Consider the following 20,900-nt stretch of genomic DNA (forward strand, 5'->3'; position numbering starts at 1 on the left):
CCGACTCTGGGGTTGCGGCGCTCATCTTGCTTTATTGGCCGAGGGAGCCAGCGTTTGTCTGCAGACAGCTTCCAGGTCATGTGGCCAGCATGACTAAGCCTCTTCTGGCGAACCAGAGCAGCGCACGGAAACGCCGTTTACCTTCCCGCCAGAGCGGTACCTATTTATCTACTTGCACTTTGACGTGCTTTTGAACTGCTAGGTTGGCAGAAGCTGGGGCTGAACAATGGGAGCTCATCCCATCACAGGGATTCGAACCGCCGACCTTCTGATCGGCAAGTCCTAGGCTCTGTGGTTTAACCCACAGCACCACCCGCGTCCCTTAACAAAAACTATACCAAGTCAAAAAAATGAGAATTGCATAACAAAGATATATTTTGTTGAAATTTTGGAGAACCATTCTAAATGTTGAGATATATCTGCAGCTGCTGCAGGATGAAAACACCTCTCAAAATGTGCTTTAAGGTTACACATTTCTCTAAAATGTTTGCTTTGTTTCTGAATCAGAATAAGATGTGCTCTGCCTACAACAGTAAGCAATGGCTCGTTTCGAAGTTGGACAGTCCTGTGATATACATTATTTACTTGGACTTTCAAAAGGCTTTTGACAAAGTTCCTCACCAAAGACTTCTGTGTAAGCTTAGCAGTTATGGGATAAAAACAGTAATTTGTTAAAGAACAGAAAGCAGAAAGCAGGAATGAATGGACATTTTTGCAATAGCTGGGCTATAAACAGTGGGTGGGTAATGGGACCAATGCCTTTTGACTTCCCAGTGTTAGAATTATTTCTTTTGGGGAGTGACCTCCCAAACACCAGTGCCTCTACAAGCAAAAGGCACAGACTTTGCATCTCATCAACCAGCAGTGCAACATTTATGTAGGTAAAACAAATTATGCTGTCTATAGGATAAAGTAGTGCCTTGGGCTGCCAAAACTTTCTTTAATTGTGTAGATGGTTTTCAAAAAAGGTTCTATGTGTGCATGGTAAGTGGTCATTTCTCCTCATGCCTTCGCATAATGGATATCAGGTTTGAAAGAACACGTTTGATAGAACAGCACAGAATCAGATTTCAAACGCTTCACTGAAGTTTTTCCCCTTTAATTGTTTCATTATATGGTGAAGAAACAAAAGTGGGTGAATCAATATGCATAATTATAACATCTAAATGCTGAAAAAATTAGTCAACGGACTCTTATTTCTCTCAGGAGGGAGGATTAATCTTCCTTTCCCCTATTTCAAAAGTCTTCCAGCGGGGAAGGGTGTGTGTGTGTGGAATGAAGAGCTTATCACCTAGGAAACATATGGTCTTAATCGCACAGGTCTGGCACACTCTTGGATTTTCAGTCAGCAAGAGGCTCTTATTTAACTGGTCTCTTCAGAAGTACAAAAATAGGTGATTTAACTTATTTTAACTATTTCTTTTTTTGGCAACTGAAGTGGAAAACACACACACACACACACGCGCGCGCGTGCGTCCTTGGATGAAAACAGGCAGTCAGTACAGCTGATGGCTTAGGGAAGAGATAATGAGATACAAAGCTTATTTTGTACCTTGTGCCTCGGTACACGCTTCACAAGTGTCCTCCCATTGTGAGGAGTTGGGCTTTCTGCAGTTCTGAATAGACTTTCAGCCTTATTTGTTTCTGTTGTTCGATTTAGAAATACTAAGGGCCATGTTTCCTGCCAAACTAGCAGTTCGAAAGCACAAAGTGCAAGTAGATAAATAGGTACTGCTCTGGCGGGAAGGTAAACAACATTTCCGTGTGCTGCTCTGGTTTCACCAGAAGCGGCTTAGTCATGCTGGCCACATGACCCGGAAAAACTGTCTGTGGACAAACATTGGCTCCCTCGGCCAGTAAAGCGGGATGAGCACCGCAACCCCAGAGTCGTTCACGATTGGACTTAACTGTCAGGGGTCCTTTACCTTTTTAAGGGCCATGCTTAAGGTTTTTCAAGGTGCAACTTTTATGTTGGAGGGTTAAACTTCAGCTTGACCCTCTCCTGTTGAAATCTGTGAAAGTTAAGAAGTAGTGATGATTGTTGGGATTGTGTGTAAGGAGACCTTAGCAAAGGAAGAAGAGAAGAAGAAGAGTTTGGATTTGATATCCCGCTTTATCACTACCCAAAGGAGTCTCAAAGCGGCTAACACTCTCCTTTCCCTTCCTCCCCCACAACAAACACTCTGTGAGGTGAGTGGGGCTGAGAGACTTCAGAGAAGTGTGACTAGCCCAAGGTCACCCAGCAGCTGCATGTGGAGGAGCGGAGACGCGAACCTGGTCCCCCAGATTACAAATCTACCGCTCTTAACCATTACACCACACTTGCGTCAACGAGATAGCTCCCATAAGCAACAATACACCTGACAGTACCAGTATTTTGCCCAGGACAGTTCTTAGTAGCGATCCCCTCAAAAATATCCAGTGTGCAAGAGGCTATCTGCTCTTTCAGCTCAATTCCCATCTGAACTAGCTCAGCCTCTCCTGCACTGAACATACCAACTCCAGCCTTGATAGAAAAATCAGTGCCCTAGCTGTACATGAAGCAAGTCTGGACCAATGATGAAGATGGCATGGCTTGGTGATTATATTGAATACTGAAAGTAAAACACAGAATAGAATGAGGCTTTGAAATAATTGGGTTATGTAAGGACATAAGAGGAGCCCGGCTGGATCAGACTAAAGACTCATCTAGTCCTGTTTCTCAGTGGATGGTGAGATGCTGATGGAAAGCCTGCAAGCACGACAGCACACGTTCAACAATATTCTCCCTACTTTGTGATTCTCAGAGACTGGTATTCACGAGCAAGCTGCCTTCAACAGTGGAGGTGGAAGCTAACTATTGCGGCTAATAGCCCTTGATAGCTACTAGCCACTGAACTTGTCTAATCCCCCTTTGGATGGAATCTCCTTTCTTGTAACTTGAAGCCATTGATTCATGTCCTACCCTCTGGAGAAGAGAAAACAAGCTTGTTCCATCTTCCATGTGATAACCCTTGAGATATTTGAAGGTGACTATCATATCCTCTCTCAGTCTCCTCTTTTCCAGCCTAAACATAGCCAGATCCTTTTCCTTGAGAAGGTGTGCTCTCTCTTTGTAGGGTACAAGAGGCACTAGAATTCCCCGGGAAAGGAAACTTAAGTTGAGTTTAAAAGCCTGAATGATCTAACAACTCCACCAACTCTCCCACAGAGATTCAGAAAACAATATAGCGAGGAACCCCTGGGGAAAGCTACTGAAATGGGTTACTGCAGCTCATTTTTAAACTTTAAAATAAACTGAACAGGCAAATCTTACTAAGCTGTTAAAGGGGGGGGTGAAAGAATGCCTTAATACCTAGAGTGAAATAATAATGAAGAAAGTAGGACTAATGTATCTCCCACAGGAGCAGTGATTCTCAAAAGGGCTCTGTAAACTCTTGATGTAATGAGACTCTTATCAGGTAAAAGAAAGGGCCGAGTGAAAACTATTTCTCTTTTAAAAAATATTCCCGAAAGGAGCAACTGGATAAAGAGTACTGTACTTTGAAAGAGGCCAAGAAATTCAGAATCTAACTGCACCTGACTACAGCAAGCTTTCACCTCTTCCAGTCATGTCTAAAGCAGGGGTGAGGGCAAAACACAAAGTGGTTGGTGGTGGCAGGACCAGGGTGGTATAGTAGTTAGAGGGGCCTGGGAGATCAGGGTTCAATCTCCCCCCCCCCCCCCAGCCATGAAGCCCACTGAATGACTGCTGGCCAGGTACTGTCTCTCAGCCTAAGGTTACCGTGGGGGATAAAATAGTGAGGGCGAGAAATGCATACAGAACCTTGAGCTCCTTGGAGCAAAAGTGTGATATAAATGTGTTAGCAGAGGGAGTGAAGATAATGACAATAACAACAACAACAACTGCAATGATTGAAATTTCCCCTGAAGGGCTTTAAATAACCCTTGTTCCTCCTTCAAGTAGTTGTGATGACAGGGAGAACCATGAATGCCACCTTCAGCTCCATGTATAAACACAGGTCACAGTAAACTAATAATGAAGTGCCTTTCCCTGCCTTGCTGTTGCAGTAAGTTTTGATATCCTTTCCCAGCCTGTAATATTTCAGCTGTGTCAGGATGAGAGAAGGGTATCCTGGGAAAGGGCTGCAGTGAAGTAGGGGGAAACAGTGACAGCTGGGGGAACGGGAAAGGTTTGTGCTTCATTTGCAGATGCAGGTCTCTCTTAACAACGAGCTATCAATTCATTTAAGAAAAATATCATTCATAGTGTGTGGACGGGGATCTACACACTAGATCTCTGGGTGGTTTGCAGTAGATCACCAAGGATTTCTGTCTCCTGGTTATTTAACAATAGCAAGAACTCTCCCCATCCCCAGTTAGGTTGTGCAATGAAGAAAGTGGGGTTGGGTGGGAACCAGAAACAGTTTTTTGTGTGGAAGGATTGTTTCAGTTCTAGTACTGGGTGGTGGGGCAGAGATTTCTGGACTGAGATGCTATCAAAGGTGCACTATTCCTTAATTCTAAGTATGGGCCTCCAATCAAAATCTCTATTTTGCACTTGGCTCCAGCTGTGGTTCAATTGCAGTGGGGTTGGTTGGGGGAAGGACCATCCATAGTGTATACCACCAACAGATTCAGTCTGCATGAAAAATATATATCTGCAGGTTTGTGCAGATGGGAAATCTTTCTAGACAGTGGCGTAGCTAGCTGCTCAGCTGCCAGGAGCAGTGTGCGCATCCTGCAGCCAGGGTGGGGTGAGCTGTCCATGGGGGTGGGGTGTGCTGCATGGAGCCTTTCTGCCACCTCCCCCTCAGCTGTAGGGTGGCTGAGGGAGAGGCGGAGGTCAGACTCAAGTCCCCCACTGCTGTTTCAGGGAGCACAGAGCCTGCAGGCACCCAAGCCAACACATCCCTCCCAGGAGAGACACGTGGCTCAGGCACGCTGCAGGCCCTGCGGTAAGGCCCCCTCCCACACATCCTCTGCCACTTGAATCTTCACTAGAGGGGCTGTGGCCCCTGCAGATGTTATCGGACTCCAACTCCCATTGGACATACTGCCTTGGGCTGACGGGAGTTGGAATCCAACAGCATTTGGAGGGCCACATATATGGAGAATCATTTGCACATACGGCACCCAACAGAATATCGCTATTTTCAAGTGGAGTGTTGGAGGGTAAGCTAATGCACCTAGATCAGGGGAGAAGCCTGCTGCTTCGATTCCCCCTACCCCCATAGAATTCATTTCCACATCTGTTAGCATCAGCAAAGGAAGGGGTGAAGGATTTTAGGACTCATTGAACCCTCCCCCAGACCACACTCCTCACTGGCCCTGGTTTGCACACTGGGTGCTTTTGCTGGAAAATCACAACACATTAACTCATGCAACTTCCTTACATTAATTTCCTGAATATTGTGCTCTACATTTTGTTATGCATCTGCTGCATGTTTGACGCTTGGACATGCATTACCAGGTTTTCATTTCGCTTTCCTGTGCCCCCCCCCCACCTTCCTTTCCTTTAACAACCCCTCCTTGTTTTGTTGCTGCTGTATTCTTATAAGTTTGCACTGTACCGCATAGTTTGTACTGAATTTAGAAAAGTGTAAAAATTTCAACTTAAAAAAAAAGAAGATTATGGATTCGCTTCATCTGCAGAAATGCATATTAGTGCTGCAGTTAATACTTAGCAAGTAAAGAAGCGGATTTTGGAAGGACAGAAAACACCGAAAGAAGATTCTTTTGAAATGTAGATGCACAGTGAAGCACTGCTTTAAACCCTTCTCTTAGGTAAACAGGATCTCAAATAATTTTCTTTTGGAAATTTAGAAGGACATTTCTTCCACTTCCCCTCTCCTCCCCTCCCACCTTCTCTGTACTTTAAGTCTACAATCATGTACTTCAAACTCAGTGTTCTACAGGATTGCCTGCTACATCAGGTATTTCTTCTGCAATAAACATCAGACTGACAGGCCAACAGTTCCACTAGTCTGCAGAGCTGGCCATTTGCTATGCGCAGAACTTCAGGTAATACTTATTTTTATTGAGGGGAAAAGTTGAATACAATTTTTTAAAAAATTAAACATGGGCATCACAGATTTTTCACAGATGTTGCAACACAATTCCACAGTTGGCACTGCATGCCTAATTCAGCAAGTCTAGAGAAAGTGGCGGGGGGGGGGGCGGTCCTCTCTACTACACCAAAATGGACGTTTTGTTGCAAAACACTTTGTGACCATTTGTACCTGGACTAAAAGAGAAAACCTGAAAAGATACAGGCTGAAGATGGCAAATGTTTGACATTCCCATGAAATCCTTCGTCTTGTATAAAATCTTTTGAAAGGCAGGGAATGAGCATCACAAAAAAGGTTAGAAAATACATTGCATGCTATTCTTTATATTAATACATTGTTCTAATAAGGAGAAACCCAGCCACTTGGGTGGAGTATAAGTAATATAATTGTCATTTTTGTTTATATTTTAGCATCCCGAGATTGGTAGATCTTTAGGCCAGATCCCTTATATCCAAATGGAAATTTCTGTTTCTTATGCTTTGCCTGTTGAATCCTTGGTTACTGGATTCAAATCGTAACGACTAATAAATCAGAGCTCATTGGCAGGGCTCTTAACACAGACCTGTAGCAAAATTTCCCATAGACCAAAAGAAGGGAAGGGATTTGGAGGTTCTAATGTACTTAGAGGATGTGCATAGTTAATTCATGGTGCTGGAAAACAACAAAACAACAAAACTCCATGGTGCTCATCCATAAAAGCTGTGGAGTTCACCGTATTATTTCGATATCTTAAATATATTTTTGATTTTTTGTTCTTCCTCAAATAATCACAGTGAGTCCCCACAGCGAGAAGTGGCAGGGAGATAGATAGATAGATAGATAGATAGATAGATAGATAGATAATATCTTGGCCTATCAATTGAGACATATAAACTTACACAGTGGCATGCCCTACTTCAAGATATTGAGCATGGGCAAAGCAAGGTTTGGCCTTGTTTGCAGCATATATTGTTGTCCCCCCATCACTGACACTGGGATCTGAGAAGAACAATAAGAGCAAACTTTACATGCATTTGTGATACCCTTATATTATAACACTTCATGAGATCTACAGGCAACATTCCCCTTCAACAACTCTCTCATGAAACTTTCAAACTGGCAATTTCATAGAATCATAGAACTGCTGAGTTGGAAGTGACTCTGAGGGTCATCTAGTCTAACCCCCTACAGTGCAGGAATGTCAACTAGATCATACTTGACAGGGTGGCCAGTTTGTGTGTGAGCAGGGAGGAGCTTTTGAAAAGTAACCTCTGAAAAAGAAATTGTCATATGCCCCCTCAAGATCCCAGGCCCAATTCAAAGCGCTGGTTTTGACCTGTATAATGACTGTGATACCTCAAGGACCTACCCAGACCCTGAGATCATCCTCTGAGGCCCTTCTTCATGTGCCCCCTCCACAAGAGGTCTAGAGGGTGGCAACATGAGAATGGGCCTTCTCTGCAGTGGCTTCCCGGTCGTGGAATGGTCTCCCTAGGGAGGCTTGTCTGGCGCCTTCGTTACATGCCTTTAGGCATCAGGCAAAAAATGTTCCTCTTCAACCAGGCCTTGGGCTGATTAACATCTAATGCCCTTTTAAATGTGTTGGGAGAGGGGGAATTATTGGTCGGTTGGTTGTTATTCTTGTTTTTACTATTTATTTTGTGGTTTTTATACAGTGATACCTTGGGTTATAGAAGCTTCGGGTTACAGACTCCGCTAACCCAGAAATAGTGCTTCAGGTTAAGAACTTTGCTTCAGGATGAGAACAGAAATTGTGCTCCAGCGGCGCAGTGACAGTGGGAGGCCCCATTAGCTAAAGTGGTGCTTCAGGTTAAGAACAGTTTCAGGTTAAGAACGGACCTCCGGAACGAATTAAGTTCTTAACCCAAGGTACCACTGTATTGCAATTTTTTTGTTGTGAACTGCCCTGGGATCTGCAGATGAAGGGTGGTATACAAATTTAATTAAAATAATAAAATATATACAGTGCAGCCCTATGCCTGTGTACTCAAAATCAAGTCCCATTTTGTTCAACAGGACTTACTCCCAGGCATGTTTGAATATATTTGCAGCTTTAGGTGCTTCAGCCAGGTTGGGTCCATGAGGCACACTTGAGTCAAAACAAGTATAAAAGTGATAACAGGAGAGAAGTACCAAAAAGTTTCAAGCTGACAGAAATACGCAGACACTTTGCCTTTCCTCTCAGTTGCTTTTGAGCTGGATGTGTAGACAACTGCTAGCAATGTCATGATCAGGGAATAGCTTTATGTACATTCCCTTGATGAACTTTGAATCTGCAAATTCTAAAGGAATAGCTGCGCTCCATCCATTGCTACAAAAAAAATATGTAACAAAGAATCTTCTGGCATTTTAAGTTTCACAAATGTATTGTGGCATAACTTTGGCAGGCTAAAGCCCATGCCAGGTCACATTCTAATGTTGTTAGTCTTCAGGGTGACACAGGACTCGCGTCATTTTTTAAAATTCGTGGGCGCCCTCCAACTTCTCCCACTACAGCATTCTCTTAGTGTGACATAACTCTGCACCCAGTAATGCCAAACAGATCCAAAAGGATACCTAAAAGGAGATTTTTATTTACTTCTTTGGTCTAGGAAGCCTTTGTATATCCTGAAGCTTCAGCATATGTCCTACATTTAATATAGTTAAGCATGATCTGCATCAACTTCATCTTAATAATGAAAGGGTTGCAGACAATAGGATAAGCCAGGCACAGCGGGGAGTCTCTGCACAGAAATATCTAAACATTTTCTCATTTCTTCCCTCAAACATTCTGCCTGAGGAAGAGGATCTGGGTCACTGAAAACCTTATACTGTATATATTTTCAACAGTAATTTGTTCAGATAAGAGTCTCAGGTGCCTCTCTGTCTTCTTCTTCTATGGGATCAACTCTATGGACTTTGACCAGGAAAAGTGTTTACTGGTTTTATCTGCATTTTTTAATTTAAAAAAAAAAACTCTTTTAAAGACACCCAAGTTTGTGTCCATCTAACCACCTAGTGATAGCAAATTCCCTAAGTTAATTACATGCAATGTGAAGAAGTACTGAAATGTGAAAAAGCAAGCATACATTCTCAGGCTTTAAACGATGGCAATGTCTCTTGGTGAAACAACGCAAAAGTAAAAAGATTCAGAGCAGCAGCACCTGATGACTCATCGGCAGCAGAACCCGTTCTCCCTTCACTTTTGTTACAGTACACTATATAAATGCAACGGGTTAGAGACTCAGGTAAGGGCAGCAAATGTTTGTTTACAGCTCTCACCAAGAGACACAGCTGTAAGCCTTCAAAATAAATTGTAGGTTCCACAATGCAGCCCTCTAATAATGGAAAGAGGCAGAGTCTACAGAACAGGAAGCAAGGTCACCTGTTGAGCAAATGTGGGCATTTACCTACATAATTGCAGAAATTAGGGAAACTGAGGCACAGTCCAGTAATCTGCTGGTCAGAACCATTTCCCAGTTATAGTTTCATTTGAGAAATTTTTAAATATTTAAATATTATATCCAGCATTCAAAACTCCCATTGTTCGAGGTGTGTTTTGTGACATGGAATTTCATTAGTGGGAGCAGTTTTGCCTAAGATTTCAGATTAAAACTACAGAGTGGAAGGAAAGGAGGACCATTTTCTGCTTCTCCGCTTCCATCCACTGAAGACTGGAGAAGAGACCCTCTTAAGAATATTAGGGGGCGGGCAGGGGAAGCATGGCTTTGTTTTTGCAGTCTTCAGATGAGGACTAGACCATGTGAAAAATGAACATAAGATTTTAGCTGCAGTTCATTCATTTTCAGCTTTGTATCTTCTTATTGAATAGCATGCCTAAACAAAGCAAAAACAAATTAAGCTGATGACAGAACCCCACACCAGCAGATCAAAAAGTTAGGTTATGCTGGCACTTTCTTATTTTGCATGCTACTATAACTGCAGAGATGTATGAAAGTACATTGGGGCAACAGACAGAAGAGTGGGTTTTGTTATAGCCTGGATGCAGCATAAAGCCTATGTGCCTTATATAGGACCTATTGAAAACAGAATTGCTGGAGGGCGGAGGGTGGGGTGGAGCAGGGCGGGATATATGAATAGAATGTTAGGTAAAAGCATCATATCCTCTCTTTGCTTATTAAGGTTTTCAAACAGGTACTGCTGTCAAATAAGCACTCAAGGAAAGATAGATTTGTAAGCAGCTTCATTTTATGACAACACATTTTACAGCAGTGCAGAGCAACTTATGCACTCTTTGGCTTACTCAAACATAAACACATACAAACTGAACAAAAGCAGAAGACATTGAGGCTTAGCCACTCCAAGTCAGCATTGGGTGGGTGGGAAATAAGATTGTTCCATTTTATTGAAAAGGTGCATTAAATATACGATAGCAAACACTATAGCTGCTGCTGGTATATCATTTATACCTTCTAAAAAATGGCTCTCATTGGCTTACAAAACTGCTAAGAATATACATGAACTACTCAAACTCAATTCCCAAATAGGGTAGGGTAATCCATCCCATCAGGGATCAGGGTGTCACAGTCCCATTCCTGACGCTGCTTCACAAAAAAGAATGTAGATTAACACAATCATGTTTGGCTACAAAATATCAAAGTAATATCAAATATCAAAGTAAGGCTGATTTAACAAATATACTAATATTCTACAAAGAAGTGCTGGGGGGAATCATCAAAAGGAAAATCATATTTTGGCACTACAAACATCTTTGTAAAAACAGTAAGTGCTGCATTTAATCAATTTATTAAAATCGTTATATCCTGCCTTTACTTACATACATATATACACACACACATATATATATACATATACACACACACATACATACATATATATTTATATACATATATATACATACAAATACACACACACACACACACCAAAGTGGAAAACTGTACTCAAGTTAAAAAACAATAGAAGCAGTCCCCAAAGCCCCTCTGGAAATAGCCATGTAATGGCAATACAGTGGGGGGAAAAACATTGATGAAACAGATGTTGATGAGGGGATACAGCTAAGAGGTTCTTGCCTCTAAGTGCCAACTGGCTAAACTCACTGGTGGCGAAGAGGCATAAGGACCTCTGATGTTGTCCTGCATCTACAAGACTAAATACATGTGATGAGATGGTCCTTTCGATATCTAACACATTAAATAATTTAAGATTAAGCTAGCCCCCTGAATTGGTCTGAAAACAAATATGTACTCAATGAAAACAAAACAGGGCTAGACCTCTGTCTGCCCCACCCAAATGTTGAGTCACTCTCAGAGTGCCACTCTGGACCAGCTAAAGTTTCTGGACATGCTTTTATCCCATTCAATACATACTCAGCCCTAGATGTGATACATTTCATTGCAGAATACAACAAAAATATAGCCCTGAATCTTCTCCAATTTTGTTTTCGTTGTCTGGAATGTTTGCTCTTTCCAAGTTACATTGACCCAAACAGAGCATTTGTGTTCCTAGAATACTGTTTTGCCCTCATTCTCCCATTACTTTTGTTGATGTATGTTGAAAATTGAGGCTTATCAGCTTTGATTATCTGAAGACTGCCATGGTAGGGCTCGAAAATAAGTTCCAGCTACAGATGGAGAGATAAATACAGTGCACTAGCATTATCTGTACATTAAAGAGTTTTGCAATTTCTGCCTCAAGATAAAGTGAAATGCCTGTTAAGGAGGGCGAGAGGAACAGAAAGAACAGAACGAAAGCAACACTGAAAAGGAAAGATGTTTTCTCCAGATGAAAGGAAATGATCTCCAGATGAAAGATTGAAATGATCTCCAGATGAAAGATTGATCTACTAACTGCCCTCTGCCTGTTTTGTGTTTGTTTAATGTTTTCTATCAAAGACATCAATTCAAAACAGAAGCTGCATACCAGTCAGGTTTTGTTCGAGCGGGGAAATAAACTATTTAAAAATTAGTAAAACTGATATTTCAAGGCTTAGGAAGAAAGAGTAACTTCTAAAGAAAACAACGCATTTCTAGGGCTGCCAGCTGATGCACACTTATTTCCAAGTAAAAATTCACGGGATTGTACTGTAAATAAAAGTTTTTTTTAAAAAGCAACAAAACTCCACTTTACCAAATGAAATTCACAACCCCTTTTACAAGCAAAAAAACCCAGCTCAAACTAAAGGAATAATACCAATAGCTACTGAAAAAACACATGTTTACCCCAAATCCTACGTCTCTTCCTAATCCTGGTGCCAGTGTCCTTATTATTAGTCAGGGCAATTGTGTAAATCAGCATGGATAATCTATGAGATAATGAGGTGGGGGTCTCACACTTTGCTTCAGAAATGGGGTATGTGTCTCATTGTCCTGCTACCAACTTTTGCCACCCCTGTGTAGCTTGCTTGTCTGCTACACTTACTTTGCACACAAGTGAATTCTGTGTGTCTTTGGCTTATAGCAGCTTTGGGGCAAGTTCATGCACCATGGTAAAAAGACACACCACAAGCACAGACTTGAACAACACCCGGCTGAGTCACATTTCTTTTTTTTAATTTTGGTCCCACTGTCCACCAGAGATTCATGTGATGGGAAAATAATGTCATATGGTGTACTCTGTTTACACAGCCAGGACCCATTCAAAACATTTGTCTTCTCATGCATATATTTCGTATTTATTTATTTTTTCAATCTTTAAAACTTTTTTTTAAAGAACCCCTTGAAGGGGCTTACATAAACAATGCAATATACAAACAATAGAAACCAAAGTCACAAAACAACTCATATCTGTTCCCAAGCAGCCTCAAAAACCACAACTGAATTCACAGAAAAAGAAACAACCCTAATATAATGAGGAGAGAAATGTCCTTCAGTTGAAGACCATTCTAAACAGCTACATTTTAACCAAATGCTGAAAATCATAAAGTACAGTATCAGGTTTTGGTGAATCTAGAATCACAGAACCGTAAAGCTGGAAGGGACCACAAGGATCATCTAGTCCAATGCCCTGTAACGCAGGAATCTTTTGTCCAATGTGGGGCTCAAACTCACAACCCTGAGATTAAGAGTCTCATCTCAACCAGAAAGGTGTTCCATAGGATAGATGTTGCCACCCCAAGAACACACCAAAACCCTGTTCCTTGTTGCCATCCAGTAGGTCTCAGACAGCTAAGGAGAGCAAGTCAGGGCCTCAAATGATAAATAGAGCAAATGGAAGAAGGAAGTCCTTATGGTTCCCACATCAGGGAAGAGCCAGAACGCGCTGCTTCGTCAGTAGCAGGGGAGGGTTCTGAGCAGGGACTGTCAGAAGGGGAAGACAGGGAAATGAGGCGTGAAGCAGAACAGGGGGCGGAGAGTAATCAGGCGGAGCAGGGGGTCAGAGATGGTGAAGAGCCCTATAACCCACCAATGCCGGGAGAAGGAAGTTCAGACTCAGAAAGGGGGGGAGCATTCACATCAGCACAGGCAAGGAGAGAAATGAAACGTAAAGATCATAGACGTCTCGTGAGATTTCCACGCCTACTTTGTTGGCGCCAGAATCGAAAGAAGCCACTCCCTGAATCTGACTCGATAGGTTCGGATGCATGATTTTGAACTGTAGCTGTTCTTTTGTATATATGTAATAAAGACTGTAAATATCACGCTGAGTGTACTGGAGTGTTACTGCGAAGAGGGAACATCACCTTGATATTTAGGTACTTAAAGGTAAAAGCTAGGATCTTGAATTGAGTCTGGAAACAAGCTGGCACACGGAGAAGATCAAAGAAAATGGAATAATATGTTATGCTCACCTCATTCCAGTCAAGACCCTGGCAATAGCATTTTTCACTAATGGCAGGTGCTTTTAAATCTTTTTCAAGGGAAGCCCTATCTAGAACGCATTACAGTAGTCTAACCTAGAGGTACCTTGGGCATGGGTGAGTATGGCAAGGTCCTTTCATCAGGTAAGACTGTAGGTGATGTACCAGTTGAAGTCATGAAAAGATGCTCCTCAAAACCTGCACATTCAGCAGCAACACCATGTCAAGGAGCACCTCCAAACTATAGGCTTGGACTTTTAGAAGGAATGCAACTACATTCAAGGCAGGCTGCACTCCTAAACCTGAATTGGGTGGCCCATCCACCACAAGTACTTCTGTCTTTTCTGAATTGAGTTTTAGCTTTTATACCCCAGCAATAGTCCAGGGTTTCCATTTTCTCCCTAGGATCATATGTGTAAAAAAAAGATAGAGCTGGATATCATCAGCATATTGATGAAGCCACCCCCTAAATCTTCTGCTGCCTTCTTCCAGTGATATGCCATAGATGTAAAACAGTATAGGAGACAAGATGGAACCACACAGAATCCTGTAGGCCACTAGGTGTCCTTGTGGTCAGGAATAAATGGTGGCAGTTCCATACTACAATCCTAATACCCATCCCCATAAGGTTACCAAGAAGAACCTTGTTCACTGTTGTCAAATGCCACTGAGAAGTTGAAAAGAAGAACCAAGAGGGTCACACGCACCAACAATCTCCCTTTCAAGTCATCCAGTGGGTCAACAAAGGCAGTTTCAGTCCCCAAACCAGTCCAAAGGCCAGATGAGAAAGAATCTAATCAATTCCATTCAAGAATCTCTGGAGCTGTGCCACCACCACCCGCACACTCCCCTTGCTCCCCCGAAACCCAAAATGTGTTGGATCAGGTGATAGCTGTTTAACTCAGAAGAATTCAGTGATTCCCACCACTCGACAGAGCTCCCGTAATGCAACAAAGAGGTGCTGGAACTCACGAGACTCTCTCTCTGCCAGACTGATTTCAATTAAGTCCCTCATCACATGGGGGAATTCCACAGCACAACACTGAACAGATGCGATGGTGATAGAAAACAGTAACTTCTTTGCCACCATCATAGAATAAGCAGGAAAATGGTCTTTAAGATGTGCTCAGTTGAGTTTGCTGTGAGTCTTCCTCCACTGTGGCCCTAGTTGCCTTCCTACTTGCAAGATTAGCCCCAGTATTGTAACCTGGTAAAGCACAAAACCTTATGAATTCCATCTGAGAGAAGAGGACACTTCAAAGCGATTGCACTGACCATCCATTAATTAAGTAATCTATCAAGAGTCGCCATCCATTTCCATGTAAATGTTACCAATTGTTATTCCCATGACAATCCAGGTTGAGTGGTCTCCGAATAGGCTGCGTTGGACAGCTGGGTACAGCCTTGAATGTAAAGGGAGGAAAGAGATAGAACTTCCTGAACCACAAGAACACAGTCTGTGAATAATGCTCCTCTTACTTGTTGCTGCTGTTGTTTTATTACCTGTCGTTCATATGAAAGTGCCAGGGAGGGTTACAACAGTTAAAACACAACGCTATGAAAAGCTTAACACAATTTATTGAAACAGTCAAACTCAAACCATCATGACACCACTCTGGTCACCAAAGAATGAATATTCAAACATTATGAATATGTGAGATCACTTCAGGATTTACACCTTGCTGCTGGCAGCGAGATACACTGTCTGCAGCACAGTAACTCAAGGGTAGCCATCCCAGCTACTTCCAGATATTTGATGGACTCCAACTCCCATCAGCCTCAGCCAGTATAGCTAATGGTCAGAGATGATGGGAGTTGGAGTCCAACAAACATCAGGAGAGCACCATGTGGGCTACCCCTTGTAGTAACGGAATTGTTCTGAGATGCAGGCCTTCTTGAGACACTGCAGGAAACATAGTACTGTAGTTCAACATACTATTGAAAAGATGTCAAAACTGAGAACTTTATTAGACACTCCAGTATCAAGTCTCCTTGCATGAAAAACAGTGAACAAACACTTCAAATCTTTGCATGGTAGCATCAGCCAAGAACACACCACTATTAGTAAGAGTAGTTAAAAACAGATTGATTCCATTGCAATCAGCACTTTATTTGTTTTAAGAGGGAGAGAAACTGGTCATATTGCATGCCATCAAACACAGGAAACAGCTGTAAATCTGGTGATTAAGGGGGCATAATTGGACTGTTCTGAGCATATGTGTCAATGGATGCAAACTGGTGTAGAATTTGCCACAACAAAAACAAAATGAGCAGAATGTTGCTGTTTCCTATTTTAGGTTTTAAATGACAATTCATATGAAGCATTAAGTGCAAGAAAAGGAGATGTGAGATTTTAAACCTGTTATGTGGCAAGGATGATTGTGTGACCCTAAGTGTTTCCTTTTTGTAGTTCCACTATGTTCAGAGGAATACACACACTGGCCAGTGTGTTTAGGTTTGCTGCAAAAGTGACAAAGAGTCCTACAGAACTTTAAAGATGCACAAATTTATTTATTTATTTATTTGCAAATTTATTACAGCATAAGCTTTCATGGATTACAGTCCAGTTTATCAGATGCATGAAGTGCTATCCTGAGTTGGTTGGTATATATTCAGGTATACAGTATGTATACCTGCAACTCACAGCACTTCCTGCATTTTATGGGGTAAACTTTGATCCACAAAAGGCATAAGATATTTGTTAGCCTTTAAGAAACCAGAATGGAATCAACATCAATGGAAGATATCTAAATTGTCTATGATATGCAGAAGATATAGCTGACATAGCCAAAGGTCAACAAGAACTATAAAAAAATGTTGGAAGAACTAAATGAAGTATCAAAAAAGGTAGGATTGAAGATGAACCTAAAGGTAAAGGTAAAGGGACCCCTGACCATTAGGTCTAGTTGTGACCGACTCTGGGGTTGCGGCGCTCATCTCCGGGTCATGTGGCCGGCATGACTAAGCCGCTTCTGGCAAACCAGAGCAGTGCACGGAAACACCGTTTACCTTCCCGCCGGAGTGGTACCTATTTAACTACTTGCACTTTCACGTGCTTTTGAACTGCTAGGTTGGCAGGAGCAGGGACCGACCAACGGGAGCTCACCCCGTCACGGGGATTTGAACCGCTGACCTTCTGATTGGCAAGCCCTAGGCTCTGTGGTTTAACCCACAGCCAAGACTAAAATAATTTATTAAATGTGATGTGTTTTGGAGAGAAGATTTGGACCATGACACAGAGAGACATGAACAGCTTAAGAATAACACAATGTACCATGGAACGTTCAATGTCAGGAATATAAAAGACAGAAAAGCTAGTAACTGGATATGACAGAGACCAGAAGTTATGGATGGAGTGGTGAAGGCCATGAAGTTGAAGTTGGACATAATGCAGGACATGTGACAAGAGGCATTTTAGGCCAATGGAATAAAGCAGGGTTAGCATGGAAAGCCTACAATTTCAAAAGACCACGGGGGAACCACTTATGCAACAGGAGGATGATCTGAAACTAACATAAAGCCTTATGTGGATGCAAGAAGCAAACAGCAGAAAGCAATGGAGAGAACTTGAAGAGGCATATATCCAAATATGGATGTGAGATGCTGGGGAAAAACAAAACAAGAAGATGCCACAAAACTCTTTGGATCCCCCCCCCCCCTTTTGCCAGGAGAATAATGTGGTTACATCTTTGGAACTAGGTTTGAGGCTGAATCAAGCTGAGTTTTGTCATTGGCTGGTTATCACTAGAAAATTAGTCAATAAAAAGGGCATTTAAGAAAACAGAAATCACTGTGCTTTAGTAGCTTTATCATAAACTGCTCTAGGAAATCAGCAACATATCAGTTTGGAAGAAAAATGAATTATAATGTTTCACTTTCCTACCTAAAAGTCATAATTTTGAAGAATTTTCCGTAAGATCAAAATCTGTCCAAGGGGACAGACTATTGGGTGAGAGTCAAGCTACATAATCAGCCTACACAAGTCTGAACAACTCTGTGATTCTTGATGGATACTTGATGCCAATGATGCTATTAATTGTAGAAAGCTCCTCTAAAACAAATGTGGCTGAAAAGACTAAAGAGTCAAAATCCATAGCACCATAAATCCCTGACTGCTGCCTTCTTGCATTGGTGTCTCTTCCAACTCTACAGTTCTACGATTCCTTAAGCCAAGCTCTTTGTGGGTCAGCAACCCACCCCATAAGCACCCTCATGGAGTCATGCTGTCCAGTCTCTGAAGTGTTTTACACCTCTGGCTCAAAGCTCAAAAGATCTGTAGGTTTGAGTTGGCAGAAGGAAGTGTACGTGGCGCAGTCCTCGTATTAAGCTGATAGCAGTCTCTGGATAGCATTCTTTGTATCTTCCTTTGAATGCTCCATACATTTCTGCTTTGACTTGGCTGAAAAAAGGGAGGCAACAGAAGAACCTTGAGGTGGGCAGGAGGGGGTGGGGAAAGGAGAAGCACTTTCTCTTCAAAGTCTGCGTAGTCTCTTCCATCCTGCCACAATGCCTCACCCTTCCCTTAAAAGGCCCCAGTTCAAGTTTCATTGCAAAGTTCAGGAAGCACAGAGGATGGTATGCATAAACAATGGTACATAGATATTGTGGCTTTCGTATAAAACAAAATGATATACTGGTCATATGACAGAAAGCATCAAGCTTCTTCTAACTGACTCTAAGACAATCATAGATAGTCACAACTAGATTATTTCTACCCTGCCTAGATAATGTGAAATTCCATATACATAATCCAAAAATCTTCAGCAGACATAGGTGACCTAATGTATCATGGTTTGCTATAAAATAAACACAGATCCAACCACATGTGCTGCAGAGACAGACAGGCAGGCAGACACATGATATAGCAACGCAATTAAATTATGGACAGAAAGCAAAAGCTCCATTTCCATGCCTAACTTGTCCTTCAATGTATTTCACTGTGATTGTCTAGCTGGATGATAAGATGCACGAAACAAGCACATCATCATCATTAGGCTCCAGTTGCAACACTGTTTGGAACCAAAGTATGCAGAATTTTCTAGCCTAGCTAGTTTTCTACACCAACAACTGGTTTTCTGAAGCAAGCCTGCTTCCCTGCTCCCTGAGTTGTTGTTGTTGTTGTTGTTGTTGTTGTTGTTGTTGTTGTTGTTGTTGTTGTTGTTGTTGTTGTTGTTTTTGCTCTGTTTTGGGTGTTCTTCAGACTTTGGATAGGCCATATGACTTCATCCTTTCAACTTCTGCCCCATCCTTGAAATAGAGATACTGTAATAACTATTAAAATACAGTATTCACAGGCAAAGATACAAACTGCAAGTATTTAGCCCAGCAACATACATTTCCTTCAAACAGCATTTCCGTGTAGAAAAGGTAGGCTCAAAGCATATAATTCATGCCCAACAGGCATTCCCATCAACTGATGAACTGTTTCTATGGCACACTTCATTTAGCAGTTAAGACTGTTCCTACAGAGCATTTAATTAGCAGCTAAAACTTTTTATTAAAAGCTTTCTTATGCATTCCAGAAACATAAAATGAATTTATGCACAAGAAGCAATGGGGTGGGGAATAATAATAGATTGGCAGCACTCCCCTCATTGTTTACACATTTCCGTAGGAAAGAGTTAGATATAAAACTATTCTAAGTTTCACACAACCATGTGTAAAGCAAACTACTTGGCTAGGGAAAACTTATGGGGAAATATGGGCATACGTGCATATGCAAGCATACTTAACATTGGACTCACAGAGAAGAAAAGAATCACAAAAAAATGCTTCTTCAAAGGGCTTGTGTATGTCAACGCAAACGTCAGATGTGTGTACTAAACGTCAGACGAATGTACAAGTTCATAATATGTGTGAATCAAAACACACACCCCACACACTCATATATATATTACATAATTTGCTAGCCATTCAACATTAGAGGGGATGTGATTAATCTTCCACGACAGGCTCTGAACTTTCCGTTCAGATGGGTTCTTCCTCTTCCTTCAGACCTACTGGCAATGGATGTCATTTGACCTGCAGATTTCACTCCGAATAAGGATCAGAGAAACAAACACTGACATTATTCCGCTAACCAATTATCTGCCTCAATTTACTGCTCAAGCCCAGAGACTAGTTTGCTAAATGCATAACAACTAGAGGGGGTGGGGGGAGAAATGTTTGATAGAAAGGAGGGGGAAATATCGTCAGTTCTTTCGTTTTGCACTTAAATGAGCAGAGTGGATGAAGCCAAAGGAAGCCAGGCACAAAGCAAACAAATTTGAGTTTGGGGAGGTGGAGGGGGCTGGGATCTAAAGTACCATTCATCTGAGCTGGTTCAAAAAGTGGGGAAGGAGAAGCCAGGCCTTCTCAAGGGTTTTTGTGGGGAGGCCAAATAGGCTCCTTAGAAAGGGACAGTAGATAACGAATAACAGGGATAGAGAGAAGCTTTTGAACCATTTTGCCTGCCCTTATTTTCCCCCATCCTCTTTCCTTTCCCCAGCAGGTTGCTAGGAGGAACATGTGCCTCTACTCCATCCTGTGTTTACACTTTGGGAAACTCTCACTGCCCTATCTCCCTCCCCAATTTCCTATCCTGGGGAAGGAAAGGCAGCAAGACTGTGTCTTTCTCCACCTCCCCGCACTTAACCCCATATCCAATTCTTCACCCTACTTCTTCCTCCTCAAGGGACTTACAATCCTAGCCAGGCTTCACCCAGAACCTTGAAGGGGGGTTGGGAGGGAGGGGAGGAGGAGAAGGAAACACACCTGTTTCATCACGCCAGAAGAAGTGAATGCAAAACAGAGAGGGCTATTATTCCCTAAATAGAAAACAAGCACTTAGCAACCTTTCTAGGTGGACTTGAATGCCAGAACCCTCTTAAAAATAAAATAAAAAATGCACTCCTCCTCCTACCTCAGAAGGGGAAGAAAAACCTGGAGCTGGGTTTTCCTGCTCCCACCCTCGAAAGGAAAAGCAGTTGGTGGAGATCCAGAGGGGTTTGGATTTGCAAGTCCCCCCCCCCCAAAAAAAAGGGACACCCTTCCCCTAATCAGCAGAGGGTCAAGAAGTCACCGAAACCACTGTCTTGAGACCAAGGGGAGTCTAG

At 42.2% G+C, this 20,900-nt stretch overlaps 1 protein-coding gene across 1 annotated transcript in view; it reads right to left on the reverse strand.

The window, feature by feature from the left end:
- SYNPR (synaptoporin) overlaps positions 1–20,900 on the reverse strand; it is a 145,524-nt gene that overhangs the window by 123,749 nt on the left and 875 nt on the right. The window lies entirely within an intron of this gene.

This window comes from Podarcis liolepis, assembly GCF_965112155.1.
Source record: "Podarcis liolepis genome assembly, chromosome: 2".
Taxonomy (NCBI): Eukaryota; Metazoa; Chordata; class Lepidosauria; order Squamata; family Lacertidae; genus Podarcis; species Podarcis liolepis.